Genomic DNA, 7,624 nt, shown 5'->3' on the forward strand with positions numbered 1-7,624 from the left:
CGGGGAATAGAAACGTGAACAAGCCCGAGACATATTAGATTAAGGAGAATAAATAAAATAAAATTCCTCCTCAACCTAATACGCAGAGCGTCAAGAAATAAATGCAAAGGTAGAGGTCCCCGGTCACAGTTAGCAAGAATATAATAAACAAACTCAGAACAAAATATTTATATCATAAAAGAAATATCATCCAAGACATAAAGTATTCAGGTCAACACACCCTTATACATATCTGAACAAATGAATACTGAAGAAATATGAAATACATTGTTCAACAGAATAGAAGAGAAAAGACTACAAAAACAACTAGGATCATCAAATAAAACGAGATATTGAACTTCGACCTATTCTTCAACTCTATCTGCAAGGCAAGCCTGCTGAGAATACTCTAGTTCTGGCACATCTCTAAGCTGGACATGTTCTTCCTCTAAGTCTGACGTACACCAGAGAAAACAGGTGTACGTCAGCGTGCATGGCACACGGAAAGACCCCATAAAAGAAAAGAACGAACGAAAACCAAATGCGAAAACGATACAACAGAAATGACAAATAACATACAACTGGAAATCCAACAAAAACAACCAAGTAACTAGTCGATCATGCAGCTAATAGTCAGAATAATCATCCAAGTAACAGGGTCATACAATCAGATGGAATTAATACTTAAAAAATCTACATCAAGAGACGTAGTATGTCGAGCGAAATAATCCAAACAAGGAAACATTCATGTATATATCATATGTCTCAAATTGTAGATAATTAAATATTAATCCTGATCTATGTATGAAAAGAAATGTATATATCATATGTCTCAAATTGTAGATAATTAAATATTAATCCTGATCTATGTATGAAAAGAAATACAACTGGTATCATATGTCTCAAATTGTAGATAATTAAATATTAATCCTGATCTATGTATGAAAAGAAATACAACTGGCATACATCTCACAAGAATCCATAATCACCTTAGTAACAAGGTCATGTAACTAGTCATTCTATAACAGGTCAATGGTCCATATCTCACACAGAGTCAACGCTCATATCATCGGATAACTAACTGTTCACAAATCCCCTACGTGCATCCAATATCGCTACACAAACGCGGTTAGAGGACTACACGTAATCCGTTTTCAGCCTGGTTCGGACTCAAGCTAAACTCGGGTGAATATCAAATTCATGGACCAAAGTGACTACACAAACTTCACTTTGACCCAACAAACCAACCCCAGTGCTACAAACTCACTGGTGCGAGCCTGGAAGATACATCAACAGCCTTATCTGATCACATGAACCATGACTTCCCCATCCCAACTCTTCTCATTTTCTAAGTCAAACGTAATCCACTCTATCTCTAGTTCACCACCTAAATTCAGTCAATGCACCCACACATGTCACTAGGTCTGTTCATGACACACGAGGCCACTAAGTCATGAACTACTAAGGTTCTCAAACACAACAAGGAGATAATAATAACACTAATTTCACATAACCATATCATGACATGTCAAATACAGTAAAATATTCACAAAACATGAAATGTAATCATAAACAACAACTATGTAATTCAGAAAATAATTCCTTTTCAAAAATAAATTTTTTAAAAATTATTTCTCATTATAATAATCCAAAATATTCTCTTTTCCAGAATAAATTCTTTAAAATTATTTCTCATCAATTATTATTCTAAAATAATTCCTTTTCTCAAAAAAAATTCTTTTTAAATATTATAAATTCTCTAAAATGATTCTGTTATCAAAATATATTCTTTCACTTCATTATCATTATTCCAAAAATACTATTTATCACACAACTATGATTTAAATCAATATTATTCACTAAATAACTCACGCAGATAAATACGTCACAAATAAACTATGCAAATAATTCATAATAAATATAAATATTCAAACTACAAAACAGGGAGAGCGGGATCTTACCTCGGGGTTTTGTCAAATGAATCGACGCTGACGACGCGGGTCAGATCTGATGCTGTGGAGCGCGACATCAGAGGGAACTCTGGCGAGGGGAGAGCCGATCTCCCTCTCTCATCTCTGTTCAACGAACAATCCCACTACTCCTGACGTGCAACCTCCTCCTCCGTCTCACGTCCCGCTCGACCACCACCAGCTCCGGCCCTCCAGGACCCTCCCCGTCTGAGCTCCAGATCCCCCGCCATCCCCCTCTTCTCTCAACCACGAGCACGACACCCCACCTCAAACGCCCTGCTCGCCGCTTCCACCTCGCGATCCGAGCCACCACCGCTAGCCTCCTCTCAGGCCCGAAATTCTCAGATACGACGACACAGCTCGCTCCGACCTCCTCTCCACGTCCCATCGCCCTCCAACCTCAGGCGTGCGACCACCCATCCTTCCACCCGAAGCCCGCCTGCCCACACCCTAAGGCCATCCCTTGGCGAATCGCTCCCCCTTGCAGCACATTCCAGCCCGCGTTCACAGCCACACTTCTCCCCTCGCAGATTCCCATGCTAGAGCTGTCGGCGGCTCACAGCATCAGATCTGCCCGCGTCGTCGCGTCGATTCATTTGAAGAAACCCGAGGTAAGTCCCGCTCTCGCCTGTTTATGTTCAGTTTGAATATTTATATATTTTTATGAATTATTTGCTAGTTATTGTGACTATTTTCCTGCGGGTATTTAGTGAATAATATTGATTTAATCATAGTTGTGTGATAAATTAGTATTTTTGGATAATGATAATGAAGTGAAGAATATATTGTTGAATAACAGAATCATTTTAGAGAGTTTATAATATTTAAAGGAATTCTTTTGAGAAAGGAATTATTTTAGATAATAATTGAAGAGAAATAATTTTAAAGAATTTCTTCTGGAAAAAGAGAATATTTTTGGATTATTATAATGAGAATAATTTTTAAAAATTTATTTTGAAAAGGATTTATTTTTCTGAATATACTAGTTGTTGTTTATGATTACATTCAGTGTTTTGCTGAATGATTTTACTGGTAATTTGACATGTCGATGATATGGTTTGGTGAAATTGTGTTATTCTAGTTATCTCCTTGTTGAGTTTGGAACCTAGTAGGTTCATGACTTGGAGTCGGCCCGTGTGCATGACAGACCTAGTGCACTGTCGTGGGTGCATTGATCTGAATTTAGGTGTGAATAGAGATAGAGTGGATTAGTTTGATTAGAAATATGAGATTGGAGTGTGGGATGGGGGAGTTCATGAGTGAGTATCATGTTGATCAGATAAGGCTGTTTGATGTATCTTCCAGCTTTTGTGAGTTTAGTTTTGTTTTGGTTTTTATATTTGTGAAAGTTTCTATCCTTGTCCATGAAATTTGACTTTCACCCGAGTTTAGCTTGATTTTCCAGGATGAACACGGATTAGTTTTTATTTTTTTTTAATGGGGTTTGTGACGTTATGTTTTTTCTTTGTCTTATCCACTTTGATTCTTTATAGAGATGGACGTAGCTTATATGACCTTGTTAGCTAGGTGGCATTATGGGATTCTGGTGAGATGTATGCAGGTTGTATTTCTTTTATCATAGATCAGGATTAATATTTAATTATCTACAATTTGAGACATATGTGTATATACATAATCGTTTCCGCTGTGTTTGGATTATTTCGCTCGACTTACTACGTCTCTTGATGTAGATTTTTAAGTATTAATTCCATCTGATTGGTATCGACCCTGTTACTTTGACGATTTATTCTGAGCTATTAGCTGATGATGCTGTTACTTGGTTGTTTTTGTTGGGATTTCCATTGGTATGTTATTCTGTATTTGAATGTTGTATGCGTTTTCGCTTGTTTTCGTTGTTCTTTTCTTTTATGGGTCTTTCCGTGTGCATGCACGGACGTACACCTGTTTCTCTGGGTGTACGTCGACTTAGGAGGCAAGGAACATGTCCATTGGATGTGCCAGAACTAGAGTATTCGCTCAGCGCTTGCCTTGCACGATAAGAGTTGAAGAATAGGTCGAAGTTCAATATCTCTTTTATTGGACTGATGCTAGGTTGTTGTTTTGTAGCTGTTTCTCTTCTATTGCTGTTGAGACGAACTGTGTTGTCATTATTTCTTCGGTATTCATTATGTTCAGATTGGTAGTAAGGGTGTGTTTGAGCCAGGAGAAGTACAGTTATGTCTTGGATGATTTCTTGTTGATGATAGGTAAATATTTTGTTCTGAGTTTTGTTATTATATTGCTTGCTAACTGTGAACCGGGGCCCATACCTTTGCATTTATTTCTGGACGCTCTCGTATGTGGTTGAGGGAGAAATTTTATTTTTATTAGTTTCTCACTTAGTCGTATATGTCTCGGGCTTGTTCACGTTCTATTCCGTAATATTTTGGGAAATGGGGCATGGATATGATCACTTATATTAATTATATATATTTAATATCTTATAAGAATAAATATCATAGTATTTGATAGTATATTCTTTTTACTGATTTTTTTTAACAGTACTACGTATAGAGAAGGAAGTTGGAGAGGAGAGAGACACATTTTCGTTTTTTTTTATAATGATCTATATATATTTTATATATTTCTAGTTTTTTTATATTATTTATACTTTTGGTATAGTATAATTTTTAGTATACTAGTATATACATTGTATTTTCATATGGTTAGTTTTTGGTGTTATTGATATGAAAAGAGCCTTTTTTATACTTCACTTACACTGTTTTTTAGTTGTGATTTGGAAAATCTTGAGTTATTGGTTTATGGCTTAACAATCACTTTTTTCCTTACAGTATCTTATGTACGCTATAAAATTTAAACGTTTCAAACCTTGGTTTATGTCAAAAATCAAATTTCATGTCTATCACTTTCATGCGTTGGTCCATTCTTACAAATGATGAGTTCTTCCACACAATATGAAGTGGCAATTCTAAAAATTCTTTTGGTAACATGTTTTTATCATGTTATAACTTTTCTAATGTTTTATTTTTTAGGATTTATTTACTATTTTGAAGGACTTCAATCAGATTTATAGATTATCAAGATATAACTTGTTTCGAGTCGACTGATGGGTTTATCAGTGACTGATAGAACTCGCTTGGAATTTAGCAAGTTTTATCTTCTTTAGCTGATAAGTTATCGAGTCGACTTGGATGAGGTATTAGTCGGAACCGATGAGGTGTTGGCTGAATGCTAACGATCACCTCATCAGTGTCGACCTGCATGGCACATTACCAGCGGCTGACGGACTGTCCCGTTAGTTTTTCAGCTTTTTGGATTTTTGTCTTTTTGCTAGGTTTTCTTGTGGTCTCTTAGCTGTGGGGGTTGTACCGGCTAATATATACCCCTCGTATCGCATGACCTAAGCGATGAGTCTAAGAGAAAAATGTTTAAAGAGCTTTATAATTTGTTTAAGTGGTTTTTAATTTGTTTAAGAGTGTTGTTTTGTTGTAAAGAATTTTTACAAGAATTGAGTGAGTCATTCTATTGTGTTGTTGGGCGTTTGTACTCATCTCGGTTCCGTCTCTCTCTCTTGTCTCATAGGGGAAAAAGGTTTTGTTCCGCTATACATTTCTGCTATTTAGTTATTTTGATGTTAGATTTCATAAGGTCGATTTACTTTGGTTTTGTTTGGTTTTGATTAGTACTCATTGTTCACACACACCCTATGAGCTTATAGTATTTCCAGTACATAGATAATCATTTGGGTGTTGTGGGTTTGTACATTGAGTAATGAGCTTATGAGTTGCGCTCACATTTGTTTTAGAGAGTAATATTAGTTTATTGTTGAGCGATAAGTTTATGAGTACATGTTTGTGTACCTTTACGGAGGGCCGCAGTGTGTGTGAGAGATCGTGGTTGGTCCCAAGGGAGTGGGGTCACGCGGTCACTGCGCTAGAGGTAGGTCGTAATTCCTGAAAATTTGTGAGGGAGTCACGCTGAGAGCAACACTTGAGGTGGATTTGTGTTAGTGGTACATTGTGACGTGATGGTGCAGACGTTGGATCGCGTGGAGCGTTGAAACCTCGGACTATCCGTGTCCGTGCGTAACATTTGGGTGACTCGTTAAAAACCCGGCTCGTCTGATAGTGGACTTTCTCCTTGGACAGTTAGCGCACGGGCCGCTGTCCCGGCCGGGAAGGTTCGGAACCTCTGGTGAATTACTTCTTGCCGCCTCATTTGAGGTTCTTTTTGGCTTGTTAGACTACTTATTTTGATTCTCTCTCTCATCGTCATTCTGCTCCATATGTCTAATTTGAATCATCTCCTGTTTTTCTCTCGTTATAGTTCTACTTACCATGCTGTTTTAATGATAAGGGGTGCATGACCCTAAATCGTCCGGAACAAAAAATATCTTGGGTGCGCAACAACAGAGTTTGATTTCTGTCATTTTTTATTTTTAGATTGTTGCTTTACATTGTTATTTTGGGTTTCCTGTTTTTCACAACAATAAAAATTGGATGCTAATTCCTTTGAAAATTAACAACGCTACATATGTTGTTTTTTAAAGAAGAAGATCTTTCCAGTCATTATGTAATAGCTCATTGTTGGACAAAAAATAAAAATAAACTTCTTTATAAGTTTAAAGCCTCAGTTCACATGGTACTATATCTTAAGTCTGCTGTTTCATGCTCATCCAGGTCGGCTGATCTTCACAATCAGTGCGACCCGATAACTGCCTCTCATGATCGACGATAATGCGTCGTCGATCGACTGGACTCTGACAGATTTCAGGACTAAATAGGATTTGTTTTGGTCGTTCACCCAAACCGGTTCTCGGATACGCCGTTTAGATCCCTCCCTTCTAACTTACATGATGTGTATTAATTTGGTTTGGTCGTTTGAACTCCTGGATACTTAAGTATATACTAGACATCATATTTATATGTGTGTTAATTAGATAATAGTGAGAATATCCAGAAGTTAGTAACCCCTGTCTTGTCTTCGCACTCTTAGATTCTCGGGGTATGTCCCAAACGGCCCCTTAAGCATCAGCTCTGCCCACGCAATTTTCACTCTTATCTTTCTACCAGAACACCCTCGTGTGGTCCATGAGCCCACGAGACGCACGCTCTGTCCCGATCTGTCCTTCTGGGCTCGTATTGCGATAGCCCTTGTCTCTTTCCCTATTAAACATCTTCCAGTGGCCTCCAGATAGATAATTCTTCACCCTCTCAGCACTTCCACTTCTACTTCACACTTATTTAGTATTTTTGCCTTCGGTTCGCCCCGTGTTTGATCCCTTATCGTCCTGGCATTCTTAGAATATCACATTAGATGCCTTTTTCTCAGTGGTAGACTATATTACAGGGTATGGGTTGTGTTTAGATGCTTTAGACATGATGATTGCGTATCTTTCTTGAGACGGATTACTTTAAGAACCATAGTTTGTACTCATCTTAATATCTTTTATGTTCCTTAAATTTCGCCTCCCAAAATAGAGGATATTATTTCAAACAAAATTAAGTGTTTTAGAGTAGAGGAATAGTCTACTGCTCCCGGCCCCCGGCTCCCACGCGGTAATTGCCGAACGTAATTAGTGATGAACAATATTTCTTCTATACTAAGGATGTCTTCCACTCTATGAATTAGTCTATTGGCGAAAATTTAATAATACATTATCGTCTGTCTCCAAGACTCCTGATGTCTTTTGGGTATGGGAATGATGGTATAGA

The 7,624-nt window shown here is 37.5% G+C and overlaps 1 long non-coding RNA gene across 1 annotated transcript in view; it reads right to left on the reverse strand.

Annotated features, from left to right (window-relative positions):
* The window catches only part of LOC109837168, a 16,765-nt gene continuing 9,337 nt past the window's right edge, over positions 197-7,624 (reverse strand). The window contains exon 3 of the long non-coding RNA XR_002246204.1: positions 197-427. This is a non-coding gene — a long non-coding RNA (uncharacterized LOC109837168). The remainder of the gene's footprint in view (positions 428-7,624) is intronic.

The sequence above is a fragment of the Asparagus officinalis genome, chromosome 4, assembly GCF_001876935.1.
Source record: "Asparagus officinalis chromosome 4, Aspof.V1, whole genome shotgun sequence".
In the NCBI taxonomy this organism is placed as follows: domain Eukaryota; kingdom Viridiplantae; phylum Streptophyta; class Magnoliopsida; order Asparagales; family Asparagaceae; genus Asparagus; species Asparagus officinalis.